The following is a 17,407-nucleotide window of genomic DNA, read 5'->3' on the forward strand; positions in this document are numbered from 1 at the left end:
TTCAAAAGACAGGCTTAGCACAGAATGCATCGGGATCTGCTTACTATTCTGTTAATACCTGCACAGAGTCTTTAATAACCACATCTTCTACTGCAGTGTGCTCCGATTTCTTATGCAGAATTTGTCAACTCAACATATACTGCTTTTGTGCTGACTATTTCAGTCTTTTTATACTAATATTACTTTTCAGTTCATGAAAAAGAATGCAAATGGAATGACAATTGCTATAAAATTTATAGGTTTTTTTTTTTTTTTTTTCCTCTGGAGGAGGCATTCTTTGATATTCTCAAGTACTGACTGAGTAGTAGCAAGCTGCAGCACTTGGTAAAGTACAGAGGAATATCCCATGCTCACTAAAACCCGTGGATATGTGGCTGCTTGGTGCCTGGACCTAAATTCTGCAGCACAAATCTGACCATTGGCAGACCCTGCATGGCAGCTTCAGTGTAAAATACAAAATTCGGTGTTTCATATGTTCTGTTTGAGGAGGAAATAATGCAGTCAGGATAAGAACCATTCAGGTGTTTTGATATTCAGTGTACTGATGCTTGTTTTGAGAAGGGTGTGTATTTCAGTATGCCACAGATCGTGGCCCCACCCCGTTCAACAGAGTGTTAGGAGTTGCCAAGAAGTAACCTATTAGTTTCAGAAACAGCAAGCACAGGGGCCAGTTAGAGCACTCGACTCCTGGCAAAATGTTCTGGGATTATTGTAGCACCTTGCCTAGATGCATCCACTGCATTTGGGAAAGACTTCTGTCACTTTACACCCTCTATACATGTTCTTTTTTACATTATACAAGGTAAATGACACATCGTTAGTTTAGGCAGTGCTTCTGGGAGGCAGCTGTTGCCAAGTAAGCCCTGTGATCATGGTATGTCTTGTGTGTCAAATGAAATTAAGATTTGTTAGTTAATGGCATTATACTTTTCCTAGGCCATATCAGGGCAATTTTATGGATTACATAACACTGATTTCAAATCTAATTTTAAAAACAAAATAATATTTTTCAAGGTTTCTTTTATCATAAAAGTGAGGTAAAAGTAGAGCTGGCAAGTTAAATAAAATGCACAATTACTATTGTCTAGAGCATCTTTTTCATGAAGCAGGATTCACTAAAAAAAGGACTCTAATAGTGTGTTTTGTCATACTATGACTTGATTAAAGTTGTAGAATAAATATGGCTTAACTGCTATGATTCTAAATTTGGGTAAAGTTAACAGGAATTGTCAATGCAATCTCTGGTTCCTTGCTTGAGGAACGTTTTCCTCATAACTCTTTTCTTGTAAAGCTTAGTCCCATTACTAGGACTGAAAATGTCTGGCAACAAAAAAATGACCCTCTCAACCTCCCCAGGATTAGCTGAGGCTTAACATCCTTGGCTACCCCAGTGCTGCTGCCTTGACTGGCAGCTAGTAGTATGGGTAGAACATACTCCCCAAAAATAGAAATTATTTTATTTTTGTCACACAATATGCGTATAAACTGCAACATGCCAGGTATAATAATTTCTTCTTAAATGTGATCAAGATTAGACCACTTCTCATCTTCTGTTTGTATTTTGACTTTCTTGTGGTGTTAGTATGCTAAAGTCTGGTACTGCAGCTTAATGGGGAAGGATCTTTGATCTTTCTTTTTCTTTGCTTTCTTTTTCTTTCTTGAATGCTGTGGGGTTTTTTGAAGATACCCTTGCAAAAATCATCAAATGTCTGTTTCCCTGACATCCCTGGGTATGTGGAAAGGGCTACCAAGCCTCCCCTCCTTTCTTCCCATTGCTCAGTGCGGCCAAGTATTTGCATCGTTAGAACTGAGGTAGAGGAGAGATCAGAGAGGCATTTTAAACTGAAGAAGTGTGGCTAAATTTTTTTCTCTGTAGAGACTGTTACTGGTTAGTCCCAACTGCTCCATTGCAGCTGTTCAGCCAGAATGCTCAGTTTCTTGAAGTGCTGTTCCCTTTACCCATCATGAGGTACTGAGCTCAGTCCCAGGTGGCACAACGTGGGTGCAGAAGCAGATCAGCCAGTGAAAAGGGGGCATTCCTGCCCCCGGGTGGGCTGCGGCTCTCCTAGGACACTTGCCATAGCCTGCATCCCCTTGCCTGCTCTGGGGACACCGCTGCTTCTGTAGCGCTCTCTAGCAAAAAGGCTGAAAGCTCTTGTGAATGTGAGAGGAGGGCAGAGAGGTACAGGAAGAGGTGGCAGTTTGGTGTGTCTGGGTACGGTGTAACAGTGTCAGGGCTGGAATGTGGGACACGAACAAAGGATTGTAGGATGGGGAATGGAGGGCTGAAAGTAGGAGATATGATCAATAGAAGGCTATAAGGGGAAGAAGAATGAAAAGAGTGTAAATTGTTGTGTGAGATAGGAAAAATAGATCATCATGGGAGTGGTGGGGTTAGAAAAGTGAGGGAATAACAGAGCATACAGCTGAGAGGATTAATTTCCCAAGAGATGTCCAGAAATCCAGAGGCAAATGCCCTGGATGTTTTTTCAGAGATGGATAGATAAGAAATTAAAAAAATTATGCCTTAAGTGTTTCATATTCAGGGGAAGAGTCGTGGTCTGTACCTGGTGTTCTGCTGTATGTAGCTCTGACTTGGATCACTGGGAGTAGTTAAAATCGCTAATCGTTGCTCTTGGAATATGTCAGTGCCCATTTGTCCTGCTGCTTCTCTTTATCATCTTTACTTGTTGAAGAGAAGAGCAGTAAGTTTCCAATATTATGATTCTGTGAAATATGATTACCATTCAAACCTGATATCTTTCCTCTGCTTAGAAGAAATGTCATCTCAGCTCTGGGCCACAGGCTGCCTATTGAACCAAGTAGCTGACCTATTCATTGCTGCCCATTCCCAGGGCCCTGCAAGTAAAGCCACCAAGCAGACTTCCAGGTGGTTTACTTTATTGTATATCTTTTCTAGCACTATGCTTATGGAGGGCCTTTTTTTTTTTTTTTTTTTTTGAATAAAAATTGGGATGTGCAAGTTTTCAATGACTTCTTGGGAGGCTGTGTGGCTGGACCACTGGATAGTTCTGACATGGTCTGTAGCTGCTACTTAAAGTCACTCTTGATGGGGAAAAAAAAAAAAAGAAAACCAACCAAAAAACCAAAAACCAACAAAGCAAGCATTTCATGCTATGTATAAGTTTTTGTTTCTTTCCTGTTACAGCATATATGTAATGTTGCACATATTAATGGTATGATTTATTTCAAAACTGAATTTGGAATAGTCTTGCCTGTTTAGAGTCTAAACAAATACAAATACAAACAAATACAGCCAAAAAGGTGTGGAAAAGGGGCTTGAGCATAGGGGAATAACTTGACTAATAAATTAGAAAAGCTTGATGGGAGGTCTGGGAACAAAACCCAACTGTCACTTCTCTCAATTGAGTGTTCTTCCCCTCAACTGCACTGTCTCTATAAAATGCAATTATCTCCTGATATCTAGCTACTGTAGTTGTTCAGATATAAAGTTTGCAGTTTAGTGTTTTAAGACTGCTACAGTCTTTATTTTGTACATTGATGTTTTGAGAAATAGGTATGTTGGGGTGAGTTAAGATGAGATAAATGTAGAATGGCAGCACTGTTTGGAGACAGTGGGGTAGACTGGATACTGGTCCCTTTTTTGAAGGGACAACCAATCTCTTTAATAGGAGGCTGAAAATCTCCTTTATGATTGCTTAGGTAGTGAAGGTGTCTAGGAACTGGGTTTTCAGTGTCATGATTGCTTGGGGTTTCATAATATGATACAGCTCCAGCTGTATGATGGCCCTTTTGTGGCATTTTAAGCTAGGTAGAAATTGAATGTTGGTAATAGCCCTTTTGGAGTTCTTCATGGGAAGATACTAAGATCTTGTCTGAATTTCATTAACGGTCTGCAGGAAAGAATAGATCATAAATCAGGTGCTCAGAAGAGAAGTTGTGAACTGTAGTCTGAGAAAATTTTTCAAAATGGAATTAGTCTAAGAAGGAAGAATTCAGAAAGGTGGTAGACTTCTCATGGTGACAAGAAACCATCGCATGGGAAATGCGAAAGAGTGAATCTCATAAGTTAGAGCAGCTTCAGAATGAAAGCAGGGAGGAATATATTGACAGAGCATTACATGGCTGCAACAGATGAAGATTAGAATGGATCTTTAACCTTGCTCCAAAAATAAAAAAAACACAGTGGCAGGTAAGTCTTCGGGAACTACAGAGGAAAGGTTGCATGATTGATTGGGCAGCTGCGAAATACCAGTCTGGCAGAGTGCTGAAGTGGAATGATTCAAGAAATACTGCTGAAAAAAGATTAAGGGAAGAGCAAGTGATCTAGGATTGAATGTGCAAACTCAAGCAGATGGTCATATTACTGACAGCCTCCTGAGTCTGCTCGCAAGATACAAGACTGAGGGCTGGTGAACTTTTCTCATGTATTCTTGCATGAAAGGGACAATGCAGAGGGGGAGGTTTTCACAGTCTGAGTTGGAGTGAGAGAGCCTTATCCACAAGAGAGGCATGTTGTCAGAGCCTTCCTGCTCTGTGGAACCTGTTAGTAGGGTAGGAGGAATACACAAAAAGGACTGTATTCAGTTTGAGTCTAAGTATTGTGTGACCTTGAGTGAATTATTTGTTTTAACATGTGCCTCTGTTCTCCAGCTGAGATTAAGGAACTCTTTCTCAGAAAAGTGTTGTAAAACTAAACCCCTTCAGTGATTATTTGCAGATACAGCATTTTCAGATACTGGTGAGAGTCTGGATTTATTAGCTTGGAGTGAGCACCATGGAGTTGTAAGATACTTGGCATTTATTTAGAGGCAGCTTGTTAACTGCCTGACTCAGATTATAGCTCTAATCTTGTGTTTGCCTGCAGAATCTTGTGGACACCTTTTCTAGCATGCTCTCACCTCTGTCTTTACTGGTACTGTTATTCACACCAGCAAGATCAAATATAGCATAGATATGTCCCATGCTGTAATCACACCTTTGATTGCAGAAGAGACATAGCCTGGAACTAGTGAGTGAGGGTGTAATGCAATAGAATTCTTATCAAATTCCTAAAATAAGTGGACTTACATCAGAGATAAATTTGACATACTGGGGCTGTTAAGTAGCTGAAATCAGCCTACTGGCTATTTTCTGTTTAATTTGGTATTCAAACTTCATTGCAGATGTTTTCCACCACTCCTCTGTCAACTGTGTCAGATGCAGAGTTAGCCATTACTAACTATGGTTACAGACAGATAAATTTATTATTAGACACTGACAGCTGAAAGTGGCATTTTTTAGGATTGTAGGACCACAGAAGCTAATTGGTGAGAAATAATAAAATGAGTCATCTCAATTGGAAATATGTTCATTTGCAGACATACTTTTAGTGGAACTCAACCAAGAGCATACTAGCACATGCGTACACAAGGCCATTGAATGCTGAAACCAAATTTGACATTGTTTCATGCTGGCTCAGTGGAATAAAGAGGCAGAAGAGGAAGCTTTGATGTTACACGTAGACAGTACATCTGTTTTCAGTGTTGTGTGCATGTTTGATATCACTAGTGAGCAGTCTATTCGGGGAGGTGGTTAGCATGTGCAATTGAAGGGTACAGACACCTACAATATCACTGCAGTGTCCAGTCAGATCAAACTCAGTAGTACATTTGTTTCTCCATGAAGCACTTCACAGAGCACAGAAGGTGCTCATGTTATCTGAGTGTGCTGGAGCCACTCATTCAGATTTGTTCGTTGCCTTCTGATTGCGTGCTTCATTTTCCTCTTGTGGCTTTGGAACCCATAGACTGGGATGTGCACTGTGCCTGAGACGCTCTGCTCAGTGTTGATGCGCAAGTCCTAGATAAACTCTGCTCTGCCATATAGCATCACTGTGTTCAAGTTGTGCATAACAAGTTTTTTGCCTTGTATGTAGTGATTGCTTTCTGATGGGCTCTTTGTATCATTGTCCTTCAGTGAGGATTTTTTTCTGACAAGTGCTGAGTATGAATCTACATGACTCAAGAGGGGGGGTGTTTTTTTTTTTTTTTTCTTTTTTACTGCAATGTGTCTTTAGTACTGCAGATCACCATGACTTTGCTGTAATCTTGCAAAATTATTTTGATGACTAAGTTAGAGCTTTTTGGGGAAGGAGGAGGAGAAAACGCAGTTATTGTACTAGCAGCCTGCTTCATCGTACTGTATCAAGAACTACCAGCTAGTCTGGTCTTCTGGAATTCCATCTGTTCTGCATGGGGTTTTCTATCTCAAAGGATAATTCCATTGGAATAATGTTGAATTCTTATGAAATTACTCCTCCTACAGGATAAAACTAAAACCTGTACAGTAAAATGTGTCCAGACTATTTTAGAATTGTGTGACCAGAGAAGTCACCTCTCTTCTTTCTCACCCTAAGGCAAGCTCAGCTATGCATAAGTCCTCCTGGCAGAGGTTTTCTTGAGCAGTTATTGTAGTCTTATAATGGTGAAGCTTCTAAACTGGTCTGTGAAAATGCTCTGCTATCCACAGAAAACTTTTCTCCAATTGTCTAATACTAATCTTCTTAATGCAATGAGGAACAGTATTACTTGTCCTCTATGCCATGTTTTATTGACAACAATATCATACACTTGACATTGTTGCCTTGTTTCCCCACAGTCTAAGCAGACTGCATCCCAACAGTTTTTCTCAATCTTTTCTGTTTTTCTCTAGGTATCATCAGTCTTGTTGATCTCTGTTCTTTCTCTTTTTGAAATGAAGGGTCAAAATGGCTATCTCACTTCAGCTGAAGCTTTACCAGTGTTGAGTGTAAAGTCAAAGGATCACTATTCACTTCTTTCACATGCACTTCTTTCCTGATTAACCCAGCTTTTTGGCTTCTGTACAGCTGCTTGGTGTTGTTAACTCATGATCAGCATTTGATTCACCGTAACCAGCAGATCCTTCTCTACAAACCAGCAGATCCTTCTCTACAGCACCATTGTCTTTTCATTGCCTTTGATCCTGCGTCCCTGCCTGAGGGATGTGCGCTGGCCTAAGGTTATTTTCAGTTCCTCATAGGTTGTTCTCCCTTAAGAGAGTCTGAGCACTAATTTCGTCCAGTCAAGGTCATTACTATTATTATTTTACTATTAGCTATTATGACAGTCATCTGCTACCAAGAAGATAGTGGAGTTGTGCTTCAAGCTCAGATACAGTAATTTGAAGTTTGGGTCCTTTTCTTATCTCTGTCACAGGTTTCCTTTGCATTCAGATGTCAGAAGCTCTAGAGTCATCTTCCTAATAGGGTGGTATTTCAAAATAGAATAGAATTAGCAGTTAAAGTAAGTCATGCTACACTCTGAGCATTTGTTTTGTTGGTATCTCCCATAATATTGTTGAAAAGATATTTAATCACTGTTGATCATCGTTCTTACATGTTACAGCACCTTAGAATGTACATATTACAGTGCCTGAGAATGGTCACGTAGGAATTAGGGCTTCTCCCCCCCAGAAAGGTGGCGGGATCAAAACCCCAACTGAAGTGCATCTACACCAATGCCTGCAGCATGGGCAACACAGAGGAGGAGCTGGAAGCCATTGTGCAGCAGGAAAACTATGACACAGTTGCCATCACGGAAACATGGTGGGATGACTCATACAACTGGAGTGCTGCAATGGGTGGCTATAAGCTTTTTGGAAGGGATAGGCAAGGAAGGAGAGGTGGTGGGGTAGCCCTGTGTGTTAGGGAGTGTTTTGATTGCCTAGAGCTTAATGATGGTGATGATAGGTTGAGTGTTTATGGGTAGGAATCAGGGGGAATGCCAACAAGGCAGATATCATGGTGGGAGTCTGTTATAGACCACCCAACCAGGATGAAGAAGCAGATAAAATATTCTATGAGCAACTGGGAGAAGTCTCACTATCACTAGTCCTTGTTCTTCTGGGGGACTTCAACTTACCAGATGTCTGCTGGAAATACAATGCAGCAGAGAGGAAACAGTCTAGGAGGTTCCTGGAGTGTGTGGAAGATAACTTCCTGACACAGCTGGTGAGTGAGCCAACTAGGGAAGGTGCCCTGCTGGACCTGTTGTTTGCGGACAGAGAAGGACTTGTGGGTGATGTGATGGTTGGAAGCTGTCGTGGGCATAGCAATCATGAAATTATTGATAGAGTTTTCAATTCTCAGAGAAGTAAGGAGTGGGATGAGCAGAACTGCTACCTTGGACTTCTGGCAGGCAGACTTTGGCCTGTTTAGGAGCTTGGTTGACCGAGTCCCTTGGGAGGCAGTCCTGAAGGGCAAAGGAGTCCAGGAAGGCTGGACATTCTTCAAGAAGGAAATCTTCAAAGGTGCAGGAGCAGGCTGTCCCCATGTGCCGAAAGATGAGCCGTCGGGGGAGAAGACCAGCCTGGCTGAACAGAGAGCTTTGGCTGGAACTCAGGAAAAAAACAAAAAAAAGAGAGTTTATGACCTTTGGAAGAAGGGGCAGGCAACTCAGGAGTACTACAAGGATGTCGTGATGTTATGCAGGGAGGAAATCAGAAGGGCCAAAGCCCAACTAGAACTTAACCTGGCTACTGCCGTAAAAGACAATAAAAAATGTTTCTATAAATGCATTAGCAAGAAAAGGAGGGCTAAGGAGAATCTCCACCCTTTATTGGATGTGGTGAGAAATATAGTGTCAAAGGTTGAGGAAAAGGCTGAGGTAGTTAATGCCTTCTTTGCCTCAGTCTTTAATAGTCAGACCAGTTGTTCTCTGGGTCCCCAGCCCCCTGAGCTGGAAGACAGGGACAGGGATCAGAATGGGGGCTTCCCCATAATCCAAGGGGAAATGATTAGCAACCTGCTACACTACTTAGACAGACACAAGTCTGTGAGGCCGGATGGGATCCACCCAAGGGTACTGAAGGAGCTGGCGGAAGTGCTCACCAAGCCACCTTCCGTCATTTATCAGCAGTGCTGGCTAACAGGGGAGGTCCCAGTTGACTGGAGGTTAGCAAATGTGATGCCCACCTACAAGAATGGCCAGAAGGAGGATCTGGGGAACTACAGGCCTGTCAACCTGACCTTGGTGCTGGGGAAGATTATGGGGCAGATCATCTTGAGTGCCATCACGTGGCATGTACAGGACCAACCAGATGATCAGGCCCAGTCAGCATGGGTTTATGAAAGGCAGGTCCTGCTTGACAAACCTGATCTCCTTCTCTGACAAGGTGACCCACTTAGTGGACAAGGGAAAGTCTGTGGTTGTTGTCTACCTAGACTTTAGTAAAGTCTTTGACACTGTCTCCCACAGCATTCTCCTGGTGAAACTGGCTGCTCAAGGCTTGGATGCGCGTACTCTTTGCTGGGTAAAAAACTGGCTGGATGGCCGGGCCCAAAGAGTTGTGGTGAATGGATTTAAATCCAGTTGGTGGCTGGTCACAAGTGGTGTTCCCCAGGGCTCAGTTTTGGGGCCAGTCTTGTTTAATATCTTTACCAGTGTTCTCGATGAGGGGATCAAGTGCACCCTCAGTAAGTTTGCAGATGACACCACGTTGGGCATGAGTGTTGATCTGCTTGAAGGTAGGAAGGCTCTAAAGAGGGATCTGGACAGGCTGGATCGATGAGTCAAGGCCAATTGGCCATGATTCAACAAGGCTAAGTGGTGGGTCCTGCACTTGGGTCACAACAACACCTTGCAACGCTGCAGGCTTGGGGAAGAGTGGCTGGAAAGCTGCCTGGCGGAAAAGGACCTGGGGGTGTTGGTAGACAGCCAGCTGAACATGAGTCAGCAGTGTGCCCAGCTGGCCAGGAAGGCCAACAGCATCCTGGCTTGTGTCAGGAATAGTGTGGCCAGCAGGAGCAGGGAGGTGATTGTTCCCCTGTACTCGGCGCTGGTGAGGCTGCACCTGGAATACTGTGTCCAGTTTTGGGCCCCTCAATACAAGAAAGACATTGAGGTGCTGGAGCGTGTCCGGAGAAGGGCAACAAAGCTGGTGAAGGGTCTGGAGCATAAGTCTTATGAGGAGTGGCTGAGAGAACTGGGGTTGTTTAGCCTAGAGAAGAGGAGGGTGAGGGGGGAGACCTTATTGCTCTCTACAACTACCTGAAAGGAGGTTGTAGGTGGGTGTTGGTCTCTTCTCCCAAGTAGATAGGGGTAGGATGAGAGGAAATGGCCTCAAGTTGCATCAGGGGAGGTTTAGACTGGATACTAGGAAAAATTTCTTCACCAAAAGGGTTGTCAAGCATTGGAAGAGGCTGCCCAGGGAAGTGGTTGAGTCACCATCCCTGCGGGTATTTAAAAGACATGTAGATGTGATGCTTAGGGACATGGTTTCATGGTGGACTTGGCAGTGCTAGGTTAACTGTTGGACTCAGTGATCTTAAAGGTGTTTTTCCAGCCTAAACAATTCTATGATTCTATGTTATGTATATGCTGTTTAATAAATCCTATGCATCAAGGCTTCTGTTTATCAGCAGCAGGGATGTGGAGAAGGAAAAATGCCGTCTTAATTTGTTACTTGACTTCTGCGATGTTGCTTTTTAATCTCTGCCAAAGCACAGAAAGAGGCTCTGGGGCAACTAGTAGTAGAGCTTCCATCAATACTGAAAGTTGTCTTACATGCTACTTGGTGTGTGTTATTCAGATGCTTAGCATTAAAAAAGTCACATTTTATATGTGGGGGTGTTTTCTGGGTGGTTGTGTGTTTGTTGTTTTTTTTTGGGGGGGGGGCAGGCAGGTCAGATCACTATGGTCATGTTAGGGGATTGCTTTGTGGATCCTATTATCCTATGGTTGCCAGTAGTTGTGGAAGTCTTGTACTTGATGGCCCATAGGACTCACAAACTTTTATCCTACACTTTAATCTAGTGCTTATCCCAACAAGGCAAAGGGAAGTCGAAGTAAAGTTTGTAAGCCAAGAAGTATTCTACAGTTTTCTTAGGGAGAAAGCAGCCTGTACAGGCTAAATTTCTGTTTGTAATCTACTTCTAAAGTATGTGTGGCACCTATACTCATTGCACACTCCAGTTGCAGAGCTGAACAGTAAATGGGTTGTGGTGAAGCAGAACTGTGCATATGTGCAGTTTGAGGAAGCTATTAAAGATTGAGCTATTAAAGTCTGTGCTGAGATCCTGATTTATAGCATATGGAAGTTGATGGAAACATTCCACTAACTGCAGTATTTGCCATATAAAGCAGCAGTAGATGTGAGTTTGAATGTACAAGCATAACTTACCAGTTTTAACCTTTGAATGCTTAATTTTGCAAATGTGACATTCTCTGTTCTGTATGCAGTTTCAGAAGTGGTATACTGTCATGGAGCAGTAGAAACACAGAGTCAGCATTACATCTTTAAGGGCGGTAATTATGTATAATGGGTCAGATTAGGAAGACTACAGCAAATTATTTAAATTAGTAATAGTTCATATTTTATTTGCTGCATTCTCTGCTAAGGAGTAAAATATGAAATATAAAATATAAAATCAAGGAAAATACCTGAAAAAATGTTGCCTATTTTTGTCCTGAAATGGAAGCAAAATGTGGATGTCAAGGTCATGACAAAATGAGTTGAAACACCTTGGGCTGAAGCACATAGAGTGTTTCTAAATAAATGTATTATTTGTAGTATGTTGCTACTTTATTTATCATCAACTATTCCTGCAGAGATCTCTAGCAATACTAGAAGCTCCAATATTGTGCTTTTCTTGCATGGTTAATATAAAAGACTCAGAGGTATTAATGGCATAGAGTGTTGTATTGGATTTGCGTGGCAAGGTTTTGGTAGCGGTGGGGCTACAGGGGTGGCTTCTGTGAGAACCTGCTAGAAGCTTCCCCTGTGTCCGATAGAGCCAGTGCCAGCTGGCTCCAAGATGGACCCACTGCTGGCCAAGGCTGAGCCAATCAGCCACAGTGGTAGCACCTCTGTGATAACATATTTAAGAAAAAAAAACCCCAAACCAAACCAAAACCAGCGGGACACAAACTGCAGCTGGAGTAAGGAATGAGAATCTGTGAGAGGAATGACTCTGCAGACACCAAGGTCAGTGAAGAAGGAGGGGGAGGAGGTGCTCCAGGAGCCGGAGCAGAGGTTCCCCTGCAGCCCGTGGTGAAGACCATGGTGAGGCAGGCTGTCCCCCTGCAGCCCATGGAGGTTAATGGTGGAGCAGATATCCACCTGCAGCCCATGGAGGAGCCCATGCCAGAGCAGGTGGATGCCCAAAGGAGGCTGTGATCCTGTGGAGGACCCACGCTCAAGCAGGCTCCTGGCAGGACCTGTTGACCCATGGAGAGAGAAAGGAGCCCACGCTGGAGCAGGTTTGCTGGCAGGACTTGTGACCCCTTGGGGACCCACGCTGGAGCAGTCTGCTCCTGAAGGACTGCACCCCGTGGAAGGGACCCACGCTGGAGCAGTTCATGAAGAACTGTAGCCTGTGGGAAGGACCCACATTGGAGAAGTTCACGGACGACTGTCTCCTGTGGGAGGGACCCCACACTGGAGTTGGGGAAGAGCGTGAGGAGTCCTCCCCCTGAGGAGGAAGGAGCGGCAGAGACAATATGTGATAAACTGACCACAACCCCGATTCCATGTCTCCCTGTGCTGCTCGAGGAAAGGAGGGAGAGAAAATCGGGAGTGAAGTTGAGCTGAGGAAGAAGGGAGGGGTGAGGGGGAAGGTGTTTTAAGATTTGGGTTTATTTCTCATTACACTGCACATGTTCTCACTCCTCCCTCCTACTCATTTTTGACTGGCAATAAATTAAACTGATTTTCCCCAAGCTGAGTCTGTTTTGCCTGTGATGGTAATTGCTGCGTGATCTCCCTGTCCTTATCTTGACCCACAAGCTTTTTCGTTATATCTTTCTCTCCCCTGTCCAGTTGAGAAGGGGAGTGATAGAGTGGCTTTGGTGGGCACTTGGCATCCAGCCATGGTCAAACCAGCACAAGCGTAAAACAGGGAAAGACATACGGTAGGATATTATATTTTGCGTTCTCGAAGAATGCAAATAAAGAAATTACTCAGTCTTGTTCTATCCTTTGGTTCCTTACTAAACCATTACCAGATATGAAATCAGAAGTTTTAAAAGTATGTGTAATTGTTAAAAGTTTAAGGTGCTACAATGTGGAGAATAAAACAAACAAAAAACACCATGAAGAATATTAAAAAAAACCCAAACAAACCACCAACTAGCAGATTTCTGAAAAAAGGCCATAATGCAGATATTCCACCCTCAGAATCACAGCTGTGTCCATATTGAAGAGATGCTAATAGCTATAGCACCGTAGGTGATACCTACCTGTGGCAATTCAGCCAGCCAGTTTTAGTCCTTTAATAGAACTAACATATTGAGAAGGTTAAGGATTAGTCAAAACTGACTTCACACAGGAGGTGTCAGTTTTCAGGGTTTAACAGGACAGAGTGACACTGTCTATTACAAGGAAATGTATCTATATATATGTTTTGTTCAGTCATAACTTGAAATTGCTGATCTTGGAAAAATATACCTAGTCCAAACATTCATGCTGGAACATAACTTGCCCATATCTTTACATGAGAAACTAACCTTTTTCTTGACTGGGTAGTATGTATTTCATGTAATCTTAGGAGGTTTGAGTGGATTTCACAGAAAAGTCAAATAATCACTGTAGGTGAAAGTAAGTGCTATTAAGGAGCTTTGAGAACTTGCTGTTTTAATATTGTACCTTGACAGCAAACCTGTGCTCTTCATTCATTAATCTGGTCTTCTGGAATGCAGTTCTGAGCAGTTTGCCAGTTTATGGCTATTGCTGGCAGCATTTTGGTTTTAGGAGTAATTTTTAGCCGTAGAAACTGTTATGGTGCTGTTAAAGATTGGTGGTGGTTTTTTTTTTTTTTTTTTTTTTTCCCCCGGTACTGGGTCCCCTGCTAATTCATTTAGTTATTTGTTTGGTTTCTGTGAGGATAAAGACTTAATGAAAATAATTAAGTAGCCCATAATGAATAGATATAATTAAGAATCTGCTGTGTGCTGCTCTTTATTCAATAACTGTCCTTGCTTTTCAAAATTGGATGTTTAAAAAAATAAATGGGGCTTTGTGTCATAGATAACATATACCTGGTTTTTTTCAGAATGCTTCTTGACGAATCAGAATTGTAAATGCAGTAGTGTGCTTATCAAAAGGTCATGCTGTTTGAGTCAGTGCAGGTATCTGACGTAACACAAAGCAGAATGTCTTTTTGCTGGAAGATACGGTATCTTTAAAATTGTGAACTGGTATACTGGCTGACACATAAGGATTTATTGGGATTAATGGATTACTCCAAGGTGGTACTTGGTCATAATCTCCAAGCACTGTATGTGGCTGGTTACATTAGCTGTAGCTGCACATCGCCTTCAGCAAGTTCATTTGCAAACTTGGGAAGGAGAATAGCTTTCTGACCCCGGTTATCAGTTTAGCAATCTGAGTACCATTTCTGCTCTCCCGTAGGCATGCTCTGTTACTGTAGGTAGGCAGTGTCATCTGTACTCCTTACCTCCCCATTTGTGGGATAGAGATAACTCTACTTCCAAATTCCCAAGAGTGTTATGAAGCAGATCAGACGGTGAACTGAAGAATGAATGAGAATGGATGGAATAATCATCCATTAAGGTATCTAAACTACATGGACAGGTTCTCAAGCTGGATTCACTCTTACTTGCAGTAAGTGCAGATATGTTTGAGAGCGTGCTCCATTGTTGTTATGGTGACTGCTTGCCTTGTGCGTTTGATAATAAGCTGCAGCACCACTGTGTGCACAGAATTTGTGTGGTTATTGGCACCTACTTTCCCTTACTCTCTTGATACCCTTTTTCTGTGTCCGAAAACTGCAAAAATAGACGACAGGCAGCATCTTTGGGTTTACTAATGAAGGCTGCTATGGTGACAGGAAATTGGGATGGAAATACTAAAATTTTCCAATTCGTCCAATGGAGGAAACTGGCAGATGTGTATCAAAGTGATGATTATTCAGCAAAACAAGAGTAACAGAAATATCTGGCAGTGGAAATGTCTGCAGAGATTTTAGGTCTGTGCTGTTGCCCTTTCTTCCAAACTGTGCTGGAGTTTTGTCAAGACTATACTATTTTCTGTATAATCTCTATCTGTTGTGGTTGTTTTGAATAGGAAGTTTAAATCAAATACTTTTGTTAGTCATAGCAGAATACAGAGACTTTTTTTTTTTTCAGATTTTAATTAGATCAAATATATGCTAAACTTGTTTCATTGAATATGACAGACACACACTATTGTTTATTAACACATTTATTAACTTGATCAATTACAAAGACCTGTAACTGTGTTGTGGATGACTAGGTTTTCTTCTTTTGGCTATGCACTTAATATTGGCAATGCATAGACAAGTATTTTTACATGTCTTAAAACACAGTTTGTCCAAGAGTTTAGATTCCAAGTGGATCAGGAGTTCTTACAAGTGATTACATTTTAGCATTAAACATCTGTGCTTGAAGTTGGCTTCTTGGAATCTCTTTAATTTTCCTCTCTGTTTAGTTTACTGTGATATTAAGTAACTCCATGTGTGACAGAGATGTTTAAAAGACGCTAATATTCTTGCCAGCACCCTTGTGTTGCCTCTACTCCTGAATTTTCAGTCTCGGAAGAAGAGAGTTAGGAAAGAGATGGATAGGAGTGAATCTGGATACATAATGATGTATTTGCTTAACTTTTGAAGGCTACAGTTATAGCCCTTTGAAACATAAATTACTTTCATCAATTCTAATCTGACAGTGACTAACAGAAAAAATTGTGATGATCTAAAACCTTATCTGCATAATGTATGGATGTGAAAATGCTCAGAAGGTAATAGGAGGAAATGAACCAGTTTGAGAAATCTCATAACTCTAAGTCTCTAAGTAACTTAGAGCTGGGTGTATATAACACATCATTACCTGTAATCACCTTTCACTTGATCTGACAATGGCATTGCATCTTTCTTAACCTTCTGTGCTAATTTTATCAACCCCACCTTGACTAAAGCGAGAAGTTCTACAACACTATGACTCTGTGGCCTGAATTAAGAGAACATTTATTGTAACCATCTACACAAAAAAATAAAGAAAACATAGCAAACCGGAGTCGTGATTTGCTTTGTTGTTTTAATGAGCATGTCCTGCCAACCCAGGAATTAATGTTTGAAAAGGGCATGGGAGGTTGATTGATTTTCATTAATTAGTAAGCATTTTTAAAGAAATCAGTCTTTATTTGCCTGCCTTAATGTGTGCATTTTTGAAGTCTCGTCCTGTTCTGCTTCCAGCTGTGTGCTTCATCCTATAGTTTTATTGTGGTATTGCATTTTATTTACAGTGTTAAATATGACCTCTTCATAATCATTTGTATTTAACAAAATAAGCCATGTACTCTGTACATTATACAGCAAAAGAAGATAAAATGTTTGCAAAATTAATTGAGAAAGTTTGTGTGTCAGGAAATTAGCAGTTGCTGTATTCCTGTTAATCCTCCAACAGTCAGCATCTACATTGTACATGTATGCTTGGTGATTGTCCATAACTGATTTACAGGGAAGGGTATGATGCATGACATCATTAACTAAAATTATGTAAGGGACTTGCTCCAAACCAACTTATATTTTTGCTGCTCTCAGCAAAGTAATTTTTGTAGATGGGCTGCGTAGAACCCTTTTCAGACTTTTTCTAAAAGCACAGCATACAATGGTAGACAACGAGGCAGTACAAAATGAAATTGGTGGTTCATTTCAGTAAAAAGTAGCCTTACTATGTTGTCTGCCTCTGGCTATGGGGTTACAATGTTGGCATCTTCTCTAGTAACCCCTTTTTGGAGATAACTCTAGCACAGTGTACAATGGTGACATGGTTACTGGAGTTTCCATTCTGCTGGTGTGGTCATTTAGGAAGAAGGGCTAGGAAGAGAAAGAGGGAGGAGAATGTGTTTATATAGCTGCAATCTAACAACACTATTTTTAACCTGAAAATAAACTTTTATTTGAATCAAGTGTAATTAAGATTAGGAAATACCGATTTCACACTTTAAAAACCAAAACCAACCAAACAACTCTTCCCCCACACACAGATGCTCTGGGTTTTAAGAGATGCTACTTTTACAAAGAGTACACAGTCTGTGTATCTGGTCTTGTAGATCCTTGATTTTGGCCTTTAGGGATTTTCCTTTATTGATTACAATTGTACATTGTGAGCTGCACATAAAACATATGCAAGTATTACATTTTCTAGATTTGTCTAACTGGAAGCAGTTACTACTTCTTGCCTCTACAATTGACTGTGGATCATAAGCGATATGCAGCTTGGGCACTGTAGCTGGTATACAAGGAAAATTGGTTTACCTACACTTAGGGCTAGGGTTTGCTACATGGGGACAATTTAAAAAAGGTAACATGAATTAATTTTTAAAGTGTCTGATTAAACTCTGTTTAATCTCCTGTTCTTTTCAGACTTAAGTATACCTTAATTTA

At 41.5% G+C, this 17,407-nt stretch overlaps 1 protein-coding gene across 1 annotated transcript in view; it reads left to right on the forward strand.

Annotated features, from left to right (window-relative positions):
- Window positions 1–17,407, forward strand: part of RYR2 (ryanodine receptor 2) — a 456,789-nt gene that overhangs the window by 102,142 nt on the left and 337,240 nt on the right. The gene's annotated exons all lie outside the window — the stretch shown is intronic.

This window comes from Pelecanus crispus, chromosome 3, assembly GCF_030463565.1.
Source record: "Pelecanus crispus isolate bPelCri1 chromosome 3, bPelCri1.pri, whole genome shotgun sequence".
In the NCBI taxonomy this organism is placed as follows: domain Eukaryota; kingdom Metazoa; phylum Chordata; class Aves; order Pelecaniformes; family Pelecanidae; genus Pelecanus; species Pelecanus crispus.